Source organism: Marmota monax, unplaced genomic scaffold (genome assembly GCF_021218885.2).
Source record: "Marmota monax isolate L192 unplaced genomic scaffold, Marmota_monax_Labrador192_F-V1.1 WCK01_AAM20220418_F8-fsc00048, whole genome shotgun sequence".
NCBI lineage: Eukaryota > Metazoa > Chordata > Mammalia > Rodentia > Sciuridae > Marmota > Marmota monax.
In genome coordinates, this window is record NW_026694895.1 from 177453 (window position 1) to 200164 (window position 22712).

General features: G+C 36.5%; 2 protein-coding genes across 2 annotated transcripts in view; one reads left to right on the forward strand and one right to left on the reverse strand.

Moving 5' to 3' along the window:
• LOC124080853 (plakophilin-4-like) overlaps nt 1-807 on the reverse strand; it is a 169564-nt gene extending 168757 nt beyond the window's left edge. The window contains exon 1 of the mRNA XM_058573506.1: nt 690-807. The gene's annotated coding sequence lies outside the window, so the exon portion shown is untranslated. The remainder of the gene's footprint in view (nt 1-689) is intronic.
• A 59-nt stretch (nt 808-866) lies between these two features.
• The window catches only part of Ccdc148 (coiled-coil domain containing 148), a 356434-nt gene continuing 334588 nt past the window's right edge, over nt 867-22712 (forward strand). The window contains exon 1 of the mRNA XM_046426939.2: nt 867-1499. The gene's annotated coding sequence lies outside the window, so the exon portion shown is untranslated. The remainder of the gene's footprint in view (nt 1500-22712) is intronic.

A 22712-nucleotide genomic window follows, 5' to 3' on the forward strand; every position in this document is an offset into this window, starting at 1 on the left:
GGAAGCGACGGCGCAGGAGGGCAGCCAGGAGGTTTGGGGCTGGGGAACTGGGAGGGGTGGAGCGTGAGGACGAGCCACGAGGAGAGAGGGGCGCACCGAACCGAAAGGAGTGTGGTAGACCCGCCGGAGTGAAGGGCTAAGGGGGCAAACACGAGACAGTGAGGCCAGCAGGGGCGTGGGAGGAAGAGAAGGGCCAGGATGCGGATTCTGGGGCTGGAGGGGCGGACAGACCGCCCGAAGGGCTGAGGGAGGCGGACGCCCCAGGGTGTTGGGGACGCGGGGCAGCGTGCCAGGCGGGAGGTAGTAGGGAATCCGCCGGGTAAACGTCCAGAAGAGCTCCGCACGGCGCTTAAGTTTGGCGCTGGGGGCTTAGAATCCGAAAAGGCAAACGTGGGGAGGGGTCGAGCGCACCGCGTAGGGGAGACCCGGGAAGAGTATTCGCCGGGAAAAGCAAATGGAGGGTGAAACTTGTGCGCCTGCCGGGGGGAGGGGAGCAGGCAGGCGAGTGCGGGCAAGAACACGAGGCGGGGCAGGAAAGCCGAGGCGGCCGCGAGTCGGTGGGGACCGAGTAACGGGAGGGAGACGCCTGTCCCTTCAGCGAGCAGGTCCTGGTTAGGGCGCAAGGGGCCAAGGGCCAGGGGTCTCGTGCGCAGGAGTCTCCGCGCCCTCCCGCGAGCCCGCACACTTACTTTCCAGGTTAGGCAGCGGCCGTCGTCGCTCCAGGGATCTGGGACATCCACGCCGAAGGGTAGCCGCAGCGGCACCCGAAAAAATTAAAAAAGTGCCGCGGCCGTGTGATTGCCCGCCCCTCCCTCCCCCACCCGCCCCCTCCCCCGGAGAGGCTCTCCCACCACCCCCGGTGGCGGCGGTGGCCAACTTGTCCCTCTACCCGGTGCCCATGGTGCCGCCTCCGCGGCCGGCGTCGACTCGGACTCAGCCCCGGAGCCCCCTCTACTGACCAGAGGCCGCAGCCGCCGCCCGCCCAGCCGCTAGCCCGCCTGCCCGGCCAGCCCCAGGCTCCCGGGAACGTCAGCACGCCGCCGTCTCCGGACAAGCTCCCCGACAGCCCCATTGGTCGGAAGAAAAAGGCTGACCCTCCCCATTGGCCCGGCCCTCATATTGAACCTGCCAATGGGAACTGCGGTTTCAGGTCGCCATAGAGACCGATGCTGTTAAGAGCCAGAGGGCCTGGAGAAGGTGGGGAGTGAAGATGAACCAGTCTCTGGCCTCTGGCGCCAGAGAGGGTGAGGGAAAGAAGTACTAGGGGATTCCCGAACGCCGGCTCTGAAATCTGGGGGCAGGTTTGCTTTGTCTTCTTGTCAACCCAATTGTACATGGTAGGGTTTCCCTCTGGCGTCAAAGGCATGAACAGTTGAGCCCCTAGACTTATACTTGACTGTGAGAGCCCAGTAGTGGGCGTTTCACTTTACCAGCTTCTGAAGAGCCGGCAAGGCTAGGCCCTTTGACTTTTGACATCTGTGCAGCTTCTGCTTCTCCAGGTGAGTTTGCACCCCGTCCTTTAAATCTCTGCTTCCTCCTGACGTCACTGAGTCACTTCAATTCTATTTAGATTTGTTCTCAGCCACTCCTCCTTCCCTAAGGCGGACGTGGCCTGAGATTTTTGACTCTTCAAAGGTATAAACCCTTCCCAAAAGAGACTCATTGAGGATTTCCTTTGCATGATATTTTAGCAATTGAATGATAGACGCCAACCGATCAACGCGTAACAGTGTGTTCCTTGCTTCCCAAAGCAAACCTCTCATGCCCTCCAGGAACTAGTATTTATTAAACACCATTGTATGTGCATTCTGCACTGTAAGGTTGACAGGTGCATGCTCTTTGACTTAAAGAGGTTACCGGCTGGAGAAGGATATAGGTGACAGTCAATCCTTCATGCATTCTGATGATTTTATGAAAAAAAAAAAAAAAAAAGAAAATAGGTTACAGTTGATGGGTTTTTTTCTGACTACTTTCCAGATTAACTCTAAATTTGATAAAGAAATGAACCGAGGCATAGAATCAGTGCACAATCTTGAACTTTAATAATGAGTGTTCATTCATTTAAAATCTCTCTGCTAGTTTGTTAATACCAGTTGTTTTTGATCAACGACTTTCCTATTTAGATACCACCTTTTAAAGCAGGACTTCATAAATATATTAAGCTTTTAAACACAATATCATTATAGTATGTAGTCACTAGTATTCTTATGCTCCTTTCTTTTGGTGATTTTGTTAGAAAAATAAGCTATGTTTATGTTACTGCCCCTCAAATTAGAGGGACCATATTGTGTGAAAAAGCTGATAGGATTTTGGAAATTACAAATATTTTGTTGAGGGAAACAGATTAATGTGTGTGCAAGCTACATATGTCTACCTACTGTTCTGAATTTTAAGTTGGATGATACTCTTTGCTATTGGTTTTTATCTTACTGTAACTGAGGATTATAAAAATGTAACCTGAGAAATGCTAATATGGTATCTTGATTGGAAAAATGACTCCCACAATTTTGTAGCAAAAACTTGACAATCCAGTGAAAGGTTAAAAACTGAGGAATAAAACAAGTGAACGTGTGAATGCTCCCCCTAAATATTTTCAGAATTAGGAAAGAACTAGCCAGGGCCAGGAAGTGCTGTCTCATGCTTTGCCATCATGGAAATTACCTGCTTTTGACTTCTTTGGACTTTTTTTGATGTGTGTTTGTTCAGAGGAGAATGGAAAAAGTAAAATGTAAATGTTTACAAATAAGACTTTTTTAATGTTCTGTCAAGATACCAATGATTTGGTTCTAATTTTTTCAATAACATTGAATAAAGATTTGTGTGTTTGAAAGAAAAAAATGAATATTAATTTTTCATGCTTTAGGTGAGCATGGAAAGAAGAAAAAATAGAGCTAGTTGTGGTTTTTTTTACTCCAATAATCTTTTATTTTGTATTTTTCTTAAAATGTGCATGTGACTACTATTTTTGTATTGTATATTTCATGTTCGTAATGATTAAAATGTTACTAAACTTCAACAGGAATAATGTCCCATAAAATAAGTTGTTAACATTAATTTTTTCTTGTTATATTTAATTGAATGTTTTCTTTTGAACTTGCTCCTACATTACTAGGCACCTCTGGATAAGGCTAAGAAATCACTTCATTCCACTACAAACTGATTTTATTCAAATGCCTGGCTCTTCACTGATTCTCCAAGTTTCTTTCTTCATCAGGGATATAAACCAGGGAACATCTCCCAGATCTCCCATTTCAACTCTCCTCAAGCCCCCATTATACTTGGGCTCCTCCAAATTCTGAAAATAATCTTGTTTTATGGTTGACTGAGAGGATCCAGCATGGGTTTCCTCACCTAGCTTTCCTAAGCCTCAGTCTCAGTTTTCATTCATCTTCACCACCTTCAGCCCTAAGAAGGAGTGTTCATACTTCTCTTTTAAACTCATACTCCATTTGTGCTCCTAAACATAGACCACACTCTCTCCACGAGGATTTTGCTGATTATAACTTCTGTTTTATATATGTTTTACACTCTCTTCTCCAAAGATCTTGTTAATCCTTCCAAACATCTGGGCTTCTAGAAAACCATCTTCCTTTTACCCTACCTCTATCTTCATCTACTAGTCTTTCCTTTTATCAAGAAACAATATAAAGGGGATTTCTTGAGGTACCTACTTTTTCATCCCTATATTTTGGCCCTTGAATACAACTAAATTTGTCACGAGAGGAGATCCAAGGAGTTTCCACAAGGGGAACACAACTTATGACCAGTGGGATTCTTGGAAAACCATCACAGAAATTAATTTAAGGATACATCAGAAGCACAGAGAAATTTATTTAGGAAAGCAGAGACACATTCAAGGGAAAATGTGGGCTGTCTCTAGGGTGAGAAACTTTGGCCATAAAGCAAGGAATACATATTCAAGGGAGAATGTGGGACATTTTGAGAGTGAGAAGCAATCCATTGGGCTGGGATATTGATATTTCTAGAGGGGCAATACCTAAGGGCTGGACTAGAGGCAGAGTTAGGGTAGAGCTGTGCAGTTTTCACCAGTTTTCCTTTTGCTTGCCCATTGCCTTCATATCATGTTATTTTTATGGGCAAGGACATGGGCCAAGAACATGGGCTGGGATGCTCAGGAGTTGCTTGTTTTGCATTCCAATAGTTCATAGTTGCTTCCTGCACTCCTGTGGTTCATGTATACTTCTCTTTTGAGACTAAATATGTCTTTCTTTCTCTGTATCCCCAAATTTCTATCTTAAAATGATTTTGGAAGATTGTGCTCTTTCTCCTCAAAATCCCAGCTCATTTGGCCAGTTCAGTTATCTTATACCAAAAAAAAAAAAAAAAAATCCTTTGCTTACAAGTTGCATGCCTTAATTGCAGGTTTCCAGGGAATGATAGAAACCATTGTCACCTCTGCTGAGGATACATTAGAAATGCTAATGACTCACTTGGGCAGAGAAAGTTTTAAACCTGTCATCCATTGCACTTGGTGTCCAAGTGGTGGGAAATTGTGGTAGCAAGAGGAAGACTGAAGCAGCTGAGAGACTCCACCTCAAGAACCATAGTAAACATCAGAAATCTAAGGAACTTTTCAATTACCACCTCAGAAAGAAGTCAACCTGATCCTTTCAAAGATTATGGAAACTTTTAAACTTTCCAATGTTTGTTGTTTTCATATTAGTACATAATAATTTGCAATAAATTCCTTTAAAAACATTTTAAGGATAGCAAGGAATAAGAAAACTGAAAGCAGGAAAACTCTTCTCATATTTAGCTATCTGTGGAGGAGTGGGCTGAGTGAAGATAAAAACTACAATAATGGTGATAATTTCATTTTTTAAAAAGAGGAATATTAAAACAGAAGTAGGTGGCAAATGAGGGAGAGAGAGCAGAGCAGTGATGTAAGATGTTCCTGAAGAGGGTTCCTAAGGCTTAATAATAGTTCCACTCAGGTAGCTTCAGGATTGTCTATGCCCTTAACCCCATTCTCTGAACATTCACATCCTCCCCCTACCTTAAAGACCTAGCCCAGTAGTTACTTGCAAGGTCTTTTCTTAAAGTTTCCTGATCCTGTCACCTCTAGAGAGACTGATTTCTGCCTTAGTATATTACTGTGGCATATGACATCTCTACCCCCTGCTGTAGTTACTTGTGTATGAACCTTCTCTCCTAGAGGCTGAGACTCATCATAATCATGAGTGTGTACCTCACAGTGCCTTATATTACTGAAGTATACTTTCCATGCTAAGGAAAGCCAATATTCAATAAGTCATTTATTAGTCCTGGAAAAAATTAACTTCTAACATTGAGAAATTGGAAGCAATAATATTGGGAAATAATTAGAAAAAAAGATGAGATTGGACATCCACTGTGGAAAAATGAGGTAAATTATGGCAGAGCAGAGTAGAGGTTTTTGCCATGTAACCTCCAGAAACAGAAAGGTCTCAGAAAGGTACCAGATTATGAGAAAGAGTGTGTGAAAAAGACTGTCTATGTGTGCTTTGACATATTCATAGCTAAGTCTGTAAAACTCTTGTATATCAGGGAAAGTAATTGAAAGTCAGATCATTATTTCTTTTTATCTACTCAAAGCATCTAGGTTGCTCTGTTTCTTAGAAAACATAGTATAGTCATGAAAATTTTATATTTCATAAATCCAAAAGTCATGAAATATCTGGTACATATAACAGACATATGGCATGTGTACTAGGTATGTTTTCTAGTGCCTATATCCCCAGTCCTTGAAGGAGGCAGCTCAGCATGACCTGTGACCACGTATCCTGGTCATAACACCCCTGCTCTGGGGACCTGATCCAAATGTAGCCAATGCATTGGCTAACCATTGACCCATAACGTGTAATGGTGCCAATCAGATTCTTCTGGCAGTTTGGAATTGAGAGAACAGGTGAGTTGCCTTGGTCCTGATGTTTTCTGGGCTTCTGCTAAAGAGGAACTACAATTTGCTACCTCAAAATATGCCACTTTATCATAAAGATTAATTCAAGCTGCATTCAATTGAGCAACAGTAGATGAAGGAAAAAGACATTTTCCTTTCCTGCTTTCTGTCTAAAGGCAGATCTTGAGTTTCCCTTGTTAAAACTATAACACTTCGCCTTATCCCTGGGGGACATGCTTCAATACCCACAGTGGATGCCTATAACTAAGGATAGAGCAAAACCCTACATATAGTAGTATGTTTCCAATACATATGTAGCTATGATGAAGTTTAATTTATAAATTAGACACCATAAGAGATTAAAAATAATAACCAATAATAAAATACAATATTATAACTATACTGTAACAAAAATTATGTGAATGTGATCTTTTTTTCTCAAAATATCTTATTGTGGTGTGTTCACTCCTCTTCCTGTGGTGTGTGACATGATACAATGCCTATTATGATGAAATTAAGTGAGATGAATGATATAAGCATTGTAAAGTAGCATTAGGCTACCACTGACCTTCTGATGACATATTAGAAGGAAGATCATCAGTTTCTTTTTGGAACAGGAAGGCTTAAGATTTTATCATGCTACTCAGAATGTCATGCGATTTAAAACTTATGAATTATTTATTTCTGGAATGTTCCATTTAATATTTTCAGACCACAGTTAACTGTGTGTTACTGAAACCGTAGAAAGTGAAACCATGGATAATGGAGTACTGTATAACATAAATTTCCAATTGTAAAGGTTTTTCTCTCTCTAATACTAGGAAGAGAATTACTTCAAAGACAGTCCCATCACCTGAGTGAATTCTTATAACAACCCTTATTAAACAACACTTTATTGTCACTTTTCTATGAGTTAACCTTTGCCTCTTTGCAAGAAGCCGCGAGCCCCTTTCCTTTGTCTCATTTTTGTTTTCACACTTTATCCCCTTTGTTAAGATGGTATATAAGTCTCATAACTGCCTTCCTGACTTACAGTGCTTTGTGAATTTCTGTGTACCTGAGTCCATTTTTTCCTCTTGTTAATCTTTCCTTTGTAAATCTAACTCATAGAGCTCTAGCACTGAACTTAGGAGAGGGACAGGGCTTTTCCTCATCTATACTATCCTTCCCATGTAACCATATTTAAATAAGCTTCATTTTTTTAAAAAAAAAAATTATTGTTCCATGAAATCTCTATTTTTTTTTCATCACCCTTACCATGTTCTTTTTCTGGTTTCCCTTTAGTGAGTTTCCCTGTTTCTTCACTAAATAATATGCAAATATTTTGCCACAAAAGAAAACATATATTATGACCATCTTGTTTGACTATGAAGGATAACAGTCTAATTTTTTATAATCAAAGAATAGAAATAAATTATCTATCAATTACTAAGCATTGCCAACCTTTGTTGGAAGAAACAGCTTTATTTAGTGTAGTGTATATCCCTCCCACACTTTCACTTCAAAGTTCTGTATTCTTCAATTCTAGGTTTTCCTCCTTTTAAGTTAGGGGCAAGAATGAATTACAATTGTCTTCCTGCAGTAGGCTGCTTCAGGAAGCTAATGCTGAATTTCTCAGATCTGTCTACTCAAGTGCCTTGAGAAATTGGAGTGTGAGGAGAGGCTATCCTGACCTATCATCACAATAAATGAGGTAATCTATCTTCATGCTTTTGTGGTAGATTTCCCACCAGATTGGAAAAGGACATCAAGTTTTATTATTCTACAGGTGTTCTTTAGTCCCTAGTATGTGTAAGGATCTGTGCTAGGTTCTGAGAATGTAATGGTGAATAACTAAAATGTGTCAGAGTATTCAGAGGCAAGTACTGTGAGGTACCACCGTTTTATGTTACAACATAAATGACCCTCAGATTTTCTTGTGAAAATAAATAGGGAACCTGTGTGATTTGGGACATTGTAAATACTCAATAAATAAGAGCTTTAAAGATGTGAAAAAATATGTTAGGGGTAAGAAATAACTTTGAGAAAATAAGTAATCTGATTGCTTTTTCAAGGTAGAACCATTTTGCCACATCATTGGTAAAGAAGAAAATATTAGAATTTATATTTATAGTACACATTTGTATAAATTGTTTTGGAGACAGGTTAAAAATAAAAATTACAAAATTTATCAGAGACATCACTGACCTCACTACAGGTGAAAAGATCCTGAAATTTAAGTTCCAGCAACTTAGAAAACCTCTTAGGTATTTCGGTGGGTTGAAACCCACCCGTGACAGTGTGACCCAAATTTAGGAAAATATGAACTGAGTGGGCCTCTTGTTGGATTTAGTATGCAACTAACTCAAAATGACTACTATGAATATGCTGTAAAATTTAAAGGGAAAAATAACAAATAGATCATTTCAATAGAAAAAGAAACACTATGCAAAAAAAAAAAAAAAGCCAAATAGAAAATTTTAGAATTTCTATTTTGAAAAATATAATAAAAACTGTAAAAATATAGTATGTGATTGCACAGCACATCTGAGATTGCAAAATAAGGAGTCATGGAGGCTATCCAATCTAAAGAGCTGAAAGAAAAAAAGATTGAAGAAAAATGAATAGAGCCCTAGAGACTTGTGAGACAGGATTAAAGTGTATTTATTGCACATACTTGGAGTGTCAGAAGAAAACAAGGGGGATAGGAAGTCATTGAAAAATATATTTGAAGAAACAGTGTCCTAAGAATCCAAAAATTTGACAAAAATTGAATCCACAGATTGAAGAAACTCAGCAAACCCAAAATAGAATGAACTCAAAAGAGAACCTCAACTAGAAACATCTTATTTGGATTGTTGAAAGACAAAGATAGGAAAACAATGAGTTATCAAGGGAATAATAATTCATACACAAGGAAACCATAATAAAATTAACAGCTGACTTCTCATCAGAAAGAGATTAAAGGGTGGTGAAATGAGATATTGAAAATACTGGAGGAAAAAAACCCTTTCAATCATGGATTCAATATCTATTAAAATTGTTCTTCAAAAATGAAGATTAACAGTCATTATAAATGAACCTATGTTGGAAGTATGATAAGTACTGAAAAAACTCACATGACTACCAGCTTTGAGTCTAACTCAATGCAAAAGAAAGTTGTGAGACGGATGCAAGACACCTGGTAAGTTAGCAGTTTCCATTTGGAAAGCAGATTGCTATGGGCCTTGTGTTTAAGGCTTGTTTCCCAGAGTGGCACTATTGGGAGGTGGTAGAAACTTCAAAGGGTGGGGCTCAGTGAGATGTCTCAGATCATTGGAGGCAAGCTTTGAAGGAGACTGTGGGATTCTGATCTCTTTGTCTTCCTCTCTCTGCTTCCTGGTCAACTTGAAGTAAGCAGCTCGCTCTACCACATGTTCCCCACTGATAACTTGCCTTGCCACAGCCTCAAAGAGAATGGAGTTTAGTCCCTGTGGACTGAAGTATCTGAAGCCATGAGCCAAAATCAATCTTTCCGCACTTTAAGTTGATTATCTCAGATATTCTTTATGGTAGTGGAAAGCTGATTAACACACATCTCTTTACTTGATACCAACCTGGGACATCAAATGATCATTACACATTAAGTGATCTCAAATTATTACCAAACCTAAACCACTACTATAAAATGCTAAGATTGAAGTTTTTCTAAGATAAATCCTCAGAAAGTAAAAAACAAACAAACAAAAAAAAACACATCATTTTCTTAACTCCACAACTACTGTCTTCAATGAGGTAAAATATACTTATTAGAACAGAAGGGGAGAGGAAATAACCCACTCTATCCTTTAGCCATGGGTCTTGGCTCTTTTTACCTCCTGGGCCACTGTTTCCTTTACATAACAGATAACTTTATTGTCATAGGGCCTTCACTTGGCTGGTTACAACTTCATGTACCTTTGAGATTGGCTGGAAGGGCAAGTCAACACCAATTGCTAATACAGCATCTTGTCAGGAACCAGAAATTAAGAACGGTCACATTTTCCTATAGTTTAGTAATTTTTAAATAAAATAAAAAATGAAGTTATCAATAGATCCACAAAAGCAATTGACAAGATCTAACACCCATTCATTTGCTTAGCATGATATTCTCTAGCTCCATCCATTTACCTGCAAATGCCATAATTTTATTCTTCCTTAAGGCTAAGTAACATTCCATTGTGTGTGTGTGTGTGTGTGTGTGTGTGTGTGTGTGTGTGTCACATTTTCCTTATCCAAATCATCTGTTGGAGGACACCTAGATTGGTTCCATAGTTTAGCTATTGTAAGTTCAGCTGCTATAAACATTGATGTTGCTGCATCATTGAAGTAGGCTGATTTTAACTCCTTTGGGTATAAACCATAGAGTGGGGATAGCTGGGTCAAATGGTGGCTCCATTCCAAGTTTTCTGAAGAATCTCCATACTGCTTTCCAGAGTGGTTCCACCAATTTGCAGTCCCACTAACAATGCATGAGTGTACCCTTTTCCCTTTTTCGCCAACAGTTATTGTTGCTTTCATTCTTGATAATTGCCATTTTGACTAAAGTGAGATAAATGTTAGAGTGGCTTTTGATTTGCATTTCTCTAATTGCTAGAGATGATAAACATTTTTTCACATATTTTTTGACCATTTGTATTTCTTCTTCTGTGAAGTGCCTGGCCAGTTCCTTAGCCCATTTGTTGATTGGGATGGAGATGTTGATTGGGATATGTGTGTGTGTGTGTGTGTGTGTGTGTGTGTGTGTGTGTATATAGATAGATAGATAGATAGATAGATAGAAAGTGTTAAGGTTTTGAGTTCTTTGTATATTCTGGAGATTAATGCTCTACCAGAGGTGCATGTGGTAAAGATTTTCTCCTATAGGCTCTTCCTTTACATTACTGATTGTTTAATTTGCTGAGAAGTTTTTTAGTTTGAATTCATTCCATTTATTGGTTCTTGATTTTGTGAAAAAAATGAAGAATAATTACAATATCTAATTTCAAAACTTGCTATAAAGGTACAATAATAGAATGTAGTATGGGAATAACAATAACCATGTAGATTAATGACTTGAAGTTCCAACGATTAGACCTTATATTTATGGTCAATTACTTTTCAATAAAGATATCAAGCAGATCAATGATGATTGTTTTTTTTTTTCTTGAAGTGCTACTGGGATAATTGGAGATCCATATACAGAACAATCAACTTAGACTCTTACATCACACTACACAGAGAAAATTTAACTAAATATATTTTATAGACTATATGTAAGAGCTAAAATTATGAGACTTTTTAAAAGAACAGAAAATTCCTGTGACCTTGCTTTTGGCACACAGTTCTTAATTATGACACTAAAATCATGATCCATAAAAGAAGAAAAAAAATAACTGGATTTTATTTAAAAGTTTTGTCCTTTAAATACACCAAGATATCAGTAAGAAAATGAAAAGACAACTCTTGAGACTGGGACAATAATTTTGAATCCATATAATCTGATAAAAGACATATATCTAGATACATAAAGAACTTCTAAATATAAAAAAGAAGTTAAGAAATTCAATTAAAAATGGGCAAATTGTTATCATGAATGTTTACTAGTAAGGTATATGAAAGATTAGTAAGCACACAAAAACTTGCTCAATATCATTAATCATTAGGTAAATTCAAATTAAAACCACAATATAATACCACTAGACTACCATTAGAATGGGTATAAGGCAAAAGATTGAAAATATTATGTGATGACAAGGTTATGAAAAAACTCTTATAAATTGCTGATTGGTTTAACTACATAAAAATATTTTTTTAGAAAACCACTTGGTAATTTCTTATAAATAAAACTTACCAGATGACCCTGCTATTCTACTTTAATATATTGTATATCCACACAAAAAATTTTATGAAAAATAGTATTATTAATAATATCCAAAACTGGAAATAATTCAAAAGTTTATCAATTGATGATGGAAAAAAACAAAATGTAGTACAATGGAACACTATTCAGCTATAAAATTATGAACTACAAATGCAAGAGAAAACATTGAGTTGTAATCCCTTGCATTCAGACCTCCCATCCCAGCCCACTGTAATCTCTGATCTGCTTTCCCTCTCCATATTTTTCCCATCTTTGAGGCTTCATATAAATGTTATCATGCAGCATGGAACCTTTTGTGTTTAGCTTTTCTTTCTAAAGCATAATGTTTTGGAGGTTTACCTATATCTTGATGGAAATGTCCTAAAACTGGATGATGGTAGTAGTTGCACAACTCTATTTCTTAAAAATAACTGTAGTTATAAGAGATGCATTTAAAAAATCTTTTTAATCATTGATGGTCCTTTATTTTATTTATTTATATACAGTGCTGAGAATCAAACCCAGTGCCTCACACATGCTGGGCAAGCGCTCTACTACTGAGCCACAACCCCAGCCCCTAATAGATGCATTTTTATGGAATGGAAATTAATACCTTACTAAAGATATTGTGAATAAAACTTTTTAAAAAATGACACAAACATTTAAAAACTCTTATATATGAACACTTAATAAACTTGGAACAATCATATGTCATGATTAAAATCTTCCAAATGACATTTTACTGAAGTTACACCTCATTTATAAAACATTTTTAAAAAATGCACAGAAAACTGAATAACATCGGGGAAATCAGAAATTTACTAGGAAAAAAGAGTCTAACCTATAACCTTGCATAATTGGTGAAGGGAATTAAATTTTGAATATCTTAATTGGGTACATGAAGCCAATTTTTTACTTCCTTCATATCTATTTCTGGTGTCCATTTTAGCTATTATATTCATTAAAGGCAAATATAGGAATAAACTGACCTTAGGCTTAGAATTCTCCTATTACCTGGTATTATACCATAATTTCAAGAAATAAAACATTTGCTATCACATAACTCTCAGTAAAATTTATTAGAATTATCAATATAATCTGTCAATATTACATATCTTTTCCTTATATGTATGGATTTTTCTGTACTTGTATTTTATAATTCATATAATGTTAGCACAATATTAAACTTAAAGAATTTAAAATAGCTGAGACCAGTAACAGGAGGATTTTAAGGCTGAAGGCAGCCTGGGCAGATAAGTGAGACCTGTCTAAAAAAAAAAAAAAAAATTAGAAAGGGCTAGAGACACAGCTTAGTGGTAAAGTTCTTGCCTAGAATGTTTGAGACCCTTGATTCAATCCCCATTACTGCAAAACACAATAATATAAAACATTATAAAAAGAATTTAAAATAAATAATTTTGGAAATGTGCTCAATATTTAGTAGTTTAGCAATAGAGGTGTGTGCTTATTTTTGGAGACTTCTGTTTTAGTGGAATAATTCAAATAAAATGTTCATTCTGACAAAGCATTGAGCTCAGGCCTCTGATGCCAACCACTTGGGAAGCTGAGCATTTTGAGACTCACCTTGGCAACATATCAAAATAAATATAATAAAGAGGGCTGGGTTGAGGCTAGGGTTGGGGCTCAGTGGTAGAGTACTTGCCTAGCATGTATGAGGCACTGGGTTTGATCCTCAGTACCACATATAAGTAAATAAAAAATAAAGGTACATCAACAACTAAAAAATATTTTTAAAAAGAGGGCTAGAAATGTAGCTTAATCGTAGAGCAACATAGGCTCAATCCCTGTGTTTATTATTTCCCTTTTGTTTGCTTGTTGTTATTTTTTTGTTTTTATTAGTGTGTTATAGTTTTACATAATATTGGTGTTCATTTTGAAATAATCATACAAGCATGGAATATAATTTGCTCTAATTTACTCACCAGTACTTCCCCTTTCATTCCTCCTCCCTCCTTCTGTTCCCCTCCTCTACTCTATGGGTCTTTCTTCCACTTATTTATAGTTTTCTTTTTAATTAGTGCTTTATCAACATACATAAAGGTGAAATTTACTGTGATATATTCATATATGTATATAGGATAGTTTAATCAATTCCACTTCACTGTTCTGCCCTTTCCTTGTCCATCCTCCCTCCCTTCAATCCCCTTTCTCTACTCATCCCATCTATTTTTATGTGAGTCTCCCTTCCCCACTTTTTATTCCTTAGTTTTGTTTAGCTTCCACATATGAGAGAAGACATCTGATCCTTGACTTTCTGAAGTCTGGCTTACTTCACTTAGCATGATGTTCTCCAGTTCCATTCATTTACCAGAAAATGCCATACTTTTATTCTTCATTATAGCTGAATAAAGCTTCATTGTTGTGGTTTAGATATGAGGTGTTCCCCAAAAGCTCAGGTATGAGAAAATGCAAGAAAATTAAGAGGTCAAATGACTGGGTTAAAGAGCCTTTACCTAATCACTGGATTGATCCACTGATGTGAATTAAGGGCAGTAACCATAGGCAGGTAGGGTGTGACTGGAGGAGGTAAGTCACTGGGGGTGTGCCTTTGGGGCTTATATTTTGTCCCTGGTGAGCAGAGCCAGGATGTGCTCTCTCTCTTTTTCTGCTGACTCCCCACTCCTCAGCTTCTTGAATGCTATGTCCTGAACTACTTTCGTTCTCCATACCCTTCCACTTCTACAGTATTCTGCTTCATCTTGGGTTCAGAGCATAGTATCAACTGAGTATGGACCAAGACCTCTGAAATCTTGAGCACTAAATCAACTTTTCCTTCTCTTAATTGCTCTTTTAAAGACTTTTGATCTGACCAAAATTAATTTGGTGATACAAAGCTGATGAAATCATCCATTATTTATATTTTCCACATTTTCTTTATTCATTCATCTGTTGACAGGCATCTGGGCTGGTTCCATAACTTGGTTATTTTGAATTACACTGCTATAAACATTGTTGTGACTCTACCCCAATAGTATACTGATTTCAGATCTTTTGGATCTATATACTGGTGAGTGGAATATCTGAGTTATATGGTATTACTTTTTCTAGTATTTTTGAGGAATCTTCATACTGCTTTCCAGAGTGGTTGTACTAATTTGCAGTCCCACCAACAAAGAATGAGTAAACCTTTTCCCACATCTTTGTCAGCATTTATTATTTGTATTCTTGATAATTGCAATTTTCTGGCTGGAGGAAGATGAAATCTCAATTTAATTTTGATTTGCATTTTCCCGATTGCCAGAGGTGTTTAACATGTTTTTCCATATGTTTTTTGATCATTTGTATTTCTTCTTTTGAGAAGTGTCTTTAGTACTTTGGCCCATTTATTAATTGGGTTATTGGGATTCTGGAATTGGTGATTTTTTTTGAGATCTTTATATATTCTAGACATTAATCCTCTATGTAAGGATCAGGTGGCAAAAAATATTTTCCCATTCTGTAGGCTCTCTCTTCATGCTCTTAATTATTACTGTTTTCATGCAGAATCTTTTTAATTTGATGCTATCCTACTTTTTTTGGTTCTTGGTTTTATTTCTTTATACTTCAGGAGTCTTTTTAAGGAATATGGTACCTGCTCCAATATGTTAGAATATTGAGCTACATTGTCTTCTAGCAGTTGCAGAGTTTCTGGTCTAATTCCTAAGACTTTGATCCACTTTGAGTTGACTTTTGTGTAGGGTTAGAGAGAGAAATTTAATTTCATTCTTCTACATATGGGTATCCAGTTTTCCCAGCACCATTCGTTAAAAAGACTATCTTTTATCCAACACTTTTTGGCACTTCGTTGAATATCAGATGACTTTAACTATGTGGGTTTGTCTCTGTGTCTTCTATTCCATTGGTCTTCGTGTCTGTTTTGGTGCCAATACCTTGCTGTTTTTATTACTATAGCTCATAGTATAATTTGAGGTCTGGTATTTTGATGTCTACAGCATTCCTCTTCTTGCTCAGGATTGCTTTGGATATTCTGGGTCTCTTATTCCTCCAAATGAATTTTAGGACTGTTTTTTTTCTAGACATGTGAAGATGTCATTAGTATTTTAATGGGGATTGCATTGATCTGTATAACTTTCTCATAGTTTTGCCATTTTGACAATATTAATTCTGCCTATCCAAATAGGAGGTCTTTCCATCATCTAAGGTATTTTTTAGTTTCTTTCTTCAGTTTTCTATAGTTTTCAGTGCAGAGATCTTTAACCTCCTTGGTTAAATTTTTGTTTGTTTATTTTTGTTATTGTAAGTGAGAAAGTTTTCCTGATTTTTTTCCTCAGCAGATTCATAATATTGGAGTACAAAAAAAGAAATTGATTTATGTATACTGATATGGTATCTTACTGATTTGCTAAATTTATCAGCTCTAGAAGTCTTCTGGTGGAGTTTTTTGTTGTTGTTTTTCTTCTAAATATAGGATCCTATCATGAGCAAATGGAGAAAATTTGACATCTTTTCCTATTTATATCCTTTTAATTTTCTTATCTTGCGAATTGCTCTGGCTGTAGTTTGAAGAACTATGTTGAATAGGAATGGTGAGTGTGGACATTCTTTTCTTGTTCCTGATTTTAAAGGAAATGCTTTCAGTTTTTCACCAGTCAATATAATATTGGCCTTAAATTTATCATATATAGCCTTTACAATGCTGAGGTAAGCTCCTTCTATTCTACCTTTTAAACATGAATGGGTGCTACACTTTGTTGAATCCTTTCCTGCACCCATTGAGATGATCATATGATTCTTATTTTTAACTCTATTTATGTGATGAATTACATTTGTTGATTTGTTAGTGTTGAACTACCCTTGTACCCTTGGGATGAAACCCAATTGATCATACTGTACTATCTTCTAAATGTATCTTGAGTGCAGTTTACCAGTATTTTTTTAAAGGATTTTTGCATCTATGTTCATCAGGGACATTGATCTTTAGTTTTATTTTCTTGATGTATCTCTGTCTGGCTTTGGTGTCAGGATGATACTGATTTCATACAATGAACTTGACAGTGTTCACTTCCTTTTCATGGAATAATCCGAGGAATATTGTCATTAATTACATGGTAGAATTTTGCTTAGAATCCATCTGGACCTGAGCTTTTCTTTATTGTAAGGTTTTTAATTGCTCCTTCAATCTCATTGCTTGATATTGGTCTGTTTAAGTTTTGTGTAACCTCATTGTTTAGTTTGGGTGGGTCATATATATCTAGAAATATATCAATGTATTCTAGATTTTCTAGTTTTCTGGAGTATAAATTTTCAAAATAGTTTTTAATGATCTTCTGTGTTTCAGAAGTATCTTTAGTGATAGCACCTTTCTCATCTCTAATTTTCTTAGTTTGGGTCTTTTGTCTTTCTTTTGGTTAACTTAAGTAATGGTTTATCAACCTTATTTATCTTTTCAAAGAACCAACTCTTTGTTGCATTGGTCTTTTTTATTTTTTGAATTCTGAATTTCATTAATTTTGGCTCTGATCTTAATAATTTCCTGTCTTATATTGATTTTAGAATTAATTTGTTCTTTTGTAGGGCCTTGAGGTTTAATGTTAGATTTTTTAATTTGGTTTCTTTCTATTTTTTTAATATGTGGACTCATTGCAGTAAACTCTCCTTTTATAACTGCCTTAATACTGTCCCACAGAATTTGATATGTCGTATCTCTTTTCATTTGTTTCTAAGAATTTTTCCCCCTGATTTCTTCTGTGATCCATTTCTCATTCAAAAATATATTATTTAATCTGAAGGTGTTAAAATGCTTTCAGATGGTTGTGAGGTGCTGGATGGCACGCCTCAGGAGATCCTGTCGGAGGGGGATATAAATACTTATACAAAAGTATATAAATACTTTCTTTTTAAAATCTTGATGCAAGAAATTGTCTGCATTTTTTTGTATTTTATAGGACTTGCCTTCTGCCCTAAAATATGATCTATTTTAGAGAAATTCCAATGTGCTGCTGAGAAGAAAGTTGTTGATAGATAACTTATTCTATATATGTCTATTAGATCCATTTTATTAATAGTGTTTTTTTTTATTCTGAAGAGTCTTTACTTAGTGTATGTCTGGATGACCTGTATACTGGTGAGAGAGGTGTGTTGAAATCACCCAATGTTATGTATTGTCATCTATTTGATTCTTTATATTGGGAAGGTTTTTTAAAATGTATATAGGTGCATCAATGTTTGAAATATAAATATTTATAATCATTACATATGTTGTTGATTAATGATTTCCCTTAACCAATATTAAGTGACCTTTGTCTCTTTTGATTAATTGTGGCTTGAAGTCCACTTTATCTGAGAGTAGCTACTTCTGCTTGCTTTCAGTTTCCACTTGAAAGGTATATATATATATATTTCTATCCTTTTACCTTCAGTCTGTGAATGTTTTTGCCTGTAAGGTGAGTCTCTTATAAATAGCACATGGTTGGGTATTGTTTTTAAATCTGCCAATCTATGCTTTTTGATCAGAGAGTTTAGACCACTTACATTCATTTTTCATATACAGAAATGTTTTTTATTTCCTCTCATTTTGATTTATTTTTAATGATTAATTCAGATTTGATTCTCCTTTAATTAACTGTTATAGTATGATTCATCTGTATGCTAATTTTTATTTTTGTTTTTTCATTTTTTCTGCATGAAATTTTCATTGAGTAGGTTTTATAGTGCAGGCTTAGTGGTTATATGTCTTTTATTTTCTCCTTATTGTGGTAGGTTTTTATTTCATCTTCAGTTCTGAAGAATAGTTTTCTAGAAATAGTTATCTTGATTCGCATCTGTTTTCTTTCATGGCTTAATATGTATTATTTCAAGCCTTCCTGGCTTTTAGTGTGTAGGCTGAGAAATCAGCTGAAGTTCAAACTGACTTACCTATCAATGTCACCTGCTATTTTTCTCTCAAAATGTTTAAGTTCCAATTTTATTCTGTTTCTTTGGAATTTTAATTATAATGTGTCTTGGAGAGGACCTTTTTATCTTGACTATTTGGGTTCTATATGTATCTTGCATTTCAATTTCCATTTCATTCCTAAGGTTTCAATAATTTTCAAATATTATTTTCTTGAAAAGAATGTTCATTCCTTTAGTTTTTATTTCAGGGCCTTTGTCTATGCCTATGATTCTCAAATTTGGTCTCCTAATGTTTTTTGATATTTCTTGAATATAATGGTTATGATCTTTTAATATCTTTATTGCCCACTTTATTTTTAAGATAATCTGCTTTGTTTTCAAGGTCTCAGTATTTGTTTTCAAAGTGGTCTAAGTGGTCTAATCTATTGTTGATGCTTTCTAATGCATCACCAATAGATTAGATTTATTGATTCTTTTATTTCCAGGATTTCTGTTTGATTCTTTTTCATAATCTCTCTTTATTGAAGTGATCTTTCATTTCCTATGCTTTTGCCTTAAATTTATTCCTTGTATCATCTTTTAGTTCATTGAACATTTTAACTATGAGCTATTCTTTCTTTAACATTTCCTCCACTGTAGTGCCAATTCGATTAAATAATTGCATTGAAATGTTGTGGGCTATTTGTAGTGGTTTGTTCCCTTGCTTTTTTATAATGTCTGTTAATCTTCTGGGATGATTATTGCTTCTACTTTTATGCAAGGTACTATTTTGTGAGTTTCTTTTTCTTCAGAGCCCTGACTGGGCAAATATCCAAGTATTGATATTCTCATTCAATTTTTGTCCCATGGTATTCCCAGTATTATCACTACTTTGAGAGAAGACACTTAACCCTATTTACTACCATCACTTCTGAGCACAGCCATATACTATTCGCTTTTTGAAAAACAAAACTTGTTGAAAATGTTCTCCACATTTCCTCTAATTCAGGTATAAAATTGTAATAATGTTCCAGAATAGGTTGAAAATTTTGTTATTCAAGATAGTCAAATTATTGTTATAAAGAGGCAGAAAGGGAGAGGAAAAAATGGGCAAAAGAAAATAAGAGAGAAGAATAATAATACAAACCAAGGTAAGAAGAAGAAAAAGATGGATAAGATGAAGGGGGAAGATTTGAGGCAGTGACAGGTAATTAAGTGCAAAAGTGGGGCTAAGAAGAACAAGTGTCAACCTGAGCTGGGAAAAGAAAGACAAAATGATTTCAGTTAATGCTTTCAAACATTAGAAAAAATACAATCAAATGAGTTGAGGGCACAGTATCAAATACTAGGGGAACAACTGTAGATTGAAAAGAGTAGTATATTTTAAATCAAAATTGATGTTATAGCTATTTATTATAATCTATGTTAAAGTAGAAAAATTTCTTATTGAGACTTCCTGGTTTGGATTTCATCACCATTTGGGACCTTTAGGAGATGTACACCACTCTTCATTTTTGGATCCTCTTAGAAGTGCTGGGGCACAGGAGCTACTTCTAAGATTGCAATGAATTTCTTACTAGCTGGTTCTTACTGGTCAGCCCAGGGCCCCTGAGCCCCCTTCTCAAAAGGTGCTGTGCTATGTCTGCTGGCTATTTCTACTGGATATGGGAGCATAGGATTCAGAACTCAGGGTTGTCCCGTGGGCTGCTGTGGGATGCTGTGTACCTGCTGTCCTCCACAGGGCTTTCTTTAAAGTGGCATAGAGCCTGGTGACTCTCTGCAAGTGTAGCACCTATGATGGCAGGCCCTCTGCAGGTGATGTGTTGTTCAGAAACCTTCTCCATGACTGATGTAGATTGCCAGGGTACCATTCCTCTGACTCTGATAGAGTTTGGTGTCTGTGGAGCTCCCACTGTCTGCAGTTGTGAATTGATGTTTCTTGCCTCCCTTCACTGGGTCTTCTCTGGAAAAGTGCGATCTAAGCATCTGGTAACTGCCTGTAACCATGTGGATCATGGGTGTAGGCTCTCCCTGGGGCATCTGTGGAATGAATATATATATATATATATTTTTTTTTCACAGGGATACTGTTCTTGTTACAGGGAATTGTTTGATGAGACTGCTACTGCCTATGGTTGTTAATCCAAGGGCCACTTCCTTCTGCTGACTGGAATAGAATTGACTATCTCACTTGCATCTGAGCTTTCACTGTCCAGGACTGTGAATCTCATTCATCAGTTCCACACTGCTAGGATCTCCTGAGGTGGTGCTATCCAAGCACCTCATAGCCATCTGAAACTATGGAGCCTGTGCTGCAGGTCCTCTGTGGGCTATCTGTGGCACAAAAGCCTCCATCCTTGCTAGTGCAGATCACCAGGATTTTACCAATCACTTTGATGGGAGTGGGATGTCAGCTGGCCTGTGTTTGTCTAAACTCCCCTAGAGGCTGTGTTGAGCCCCTGGGTCAGGGCTCACTCCCAGAGGTGATTAGCTCTGGGAGCCAGCTTTACCCCACTCCCCTTGTCTGTGGTGAGGGGGAAAGATTTTCAGTAACTTTCAGCTAGCAGCCATCCCTGTACAAATTCCTTCTGGACAGATTACTGAGACAACCTATTTTAGAAGTATTCCCTCTGGTTTTATTTGTTGCTGTCTGAAGGTGGGGAGAAGCCATGTTGGTTTAATTTCTCTAGGAAAGTTGACTAGATGTGGGGCTACAAAATGGCTGCCATACCCTGCACAACTTTCATTCCACAATTTTGGTTAAACTGCTTGATCTCCTTCACTATCTTTGCTGTTATGGCCATGATTTAACTTGGTCTGCTTCTATTTCTGGATGTTGAGAAGAAAGTAAGTTTATGTGCTTTTCCACTCCCTCTTTTCTCTGTTACCTGTCCCCCTGACCCCAGCCTGGTCAGGGTTTGGGGTCAAGGAATTCTGTCCTTATTTCCTGTTCCAATAACCCAAACTCCAAGCTCCTACAAGTCTCAAACTGTCCAATATTGAGTTTTAGAGTATTTATTCTCTCACCTACATCTCTGGCCTGTTGTTCTTTCATTGATTCCTTTCTGGGGTATGGAGAGATCAGAGGTTGCTGCCTGAATCCCCCCACCATTTTCCTTCTCCTGTTTTTTTCTTTTTGTTTTTGTTGTTTTTTTTAAATTTTCTCTTTTCTCCAACTCAGGTACTTCAAAATAAGTTTTTAGAATAGTGCATTCTAATAGTATTTTGCTCTTTTCTTTGTCTAAAAAAACCCTTAGATGATTTACCTCCAATAAATCACAGTTGAATTTCTAAAATTTCCAGAGACACTGATCACCATTGTGCTTCACCTGAGGATAATTAATAATGTCTCCAGTGCTACTGAGAATACTAGTATTCTTCAAACACACAAACTGTTGCAAAAGTGAAACATAATAAAAAATACAACAGAAAGAAAGCCAGGGAAGCTGTTTTAATGTCAAGAATTTGACAAAATTAATACATTTTTGTGGTCAATAGAAATCCTGCTTTTGAAAATAAAGATCTTCAAGGATTTTCTATGTAACCTTGTAAAAGTAACTTTATTTTTTTCATGTCCTTTCCCTACATTAATGAAAATGAGGTTTTATGTACTTCCATATTTCTCATAAACATTATTAACTTAAAAAATGTAAACCATGTAAACTCCTGAAATTTTAGTATGAGTATGCTACCACTGAATTTATCTCAGTAAAGGCCTAGTAATTTATACTTAACATCAGCTTTTTCCCTTCTATTTGTTCATATAGGTAAACGTTTTTTGTTAACTAACATAATTTGCTATACCATGGGTAATGTAATCATTGATATTTTATCAACTGCTTATAAATCCCCACCTTGTTTGAAGTAATTAGAAACAATCTTCCCATTGGCTTTTTTTAGGTGGTATATCAATTTCATTGGTCAAACACACTTCAATATTTCATCTAATCTTTTCAATTATTATCTTTCTGAAATTATACAAAGGATTTTAGAGATTATAAATTAACATTAAAATTTGCCAAAATAACTCCCAGTGTAAGACTGTTTCCACCCAACCTAATTAATTTATCTGATAAAGAAATCAGTAAGATATTGGGGAGGGGGGAACTCTGGCCATCGTCTCATTAAAGGGTCCTTCTT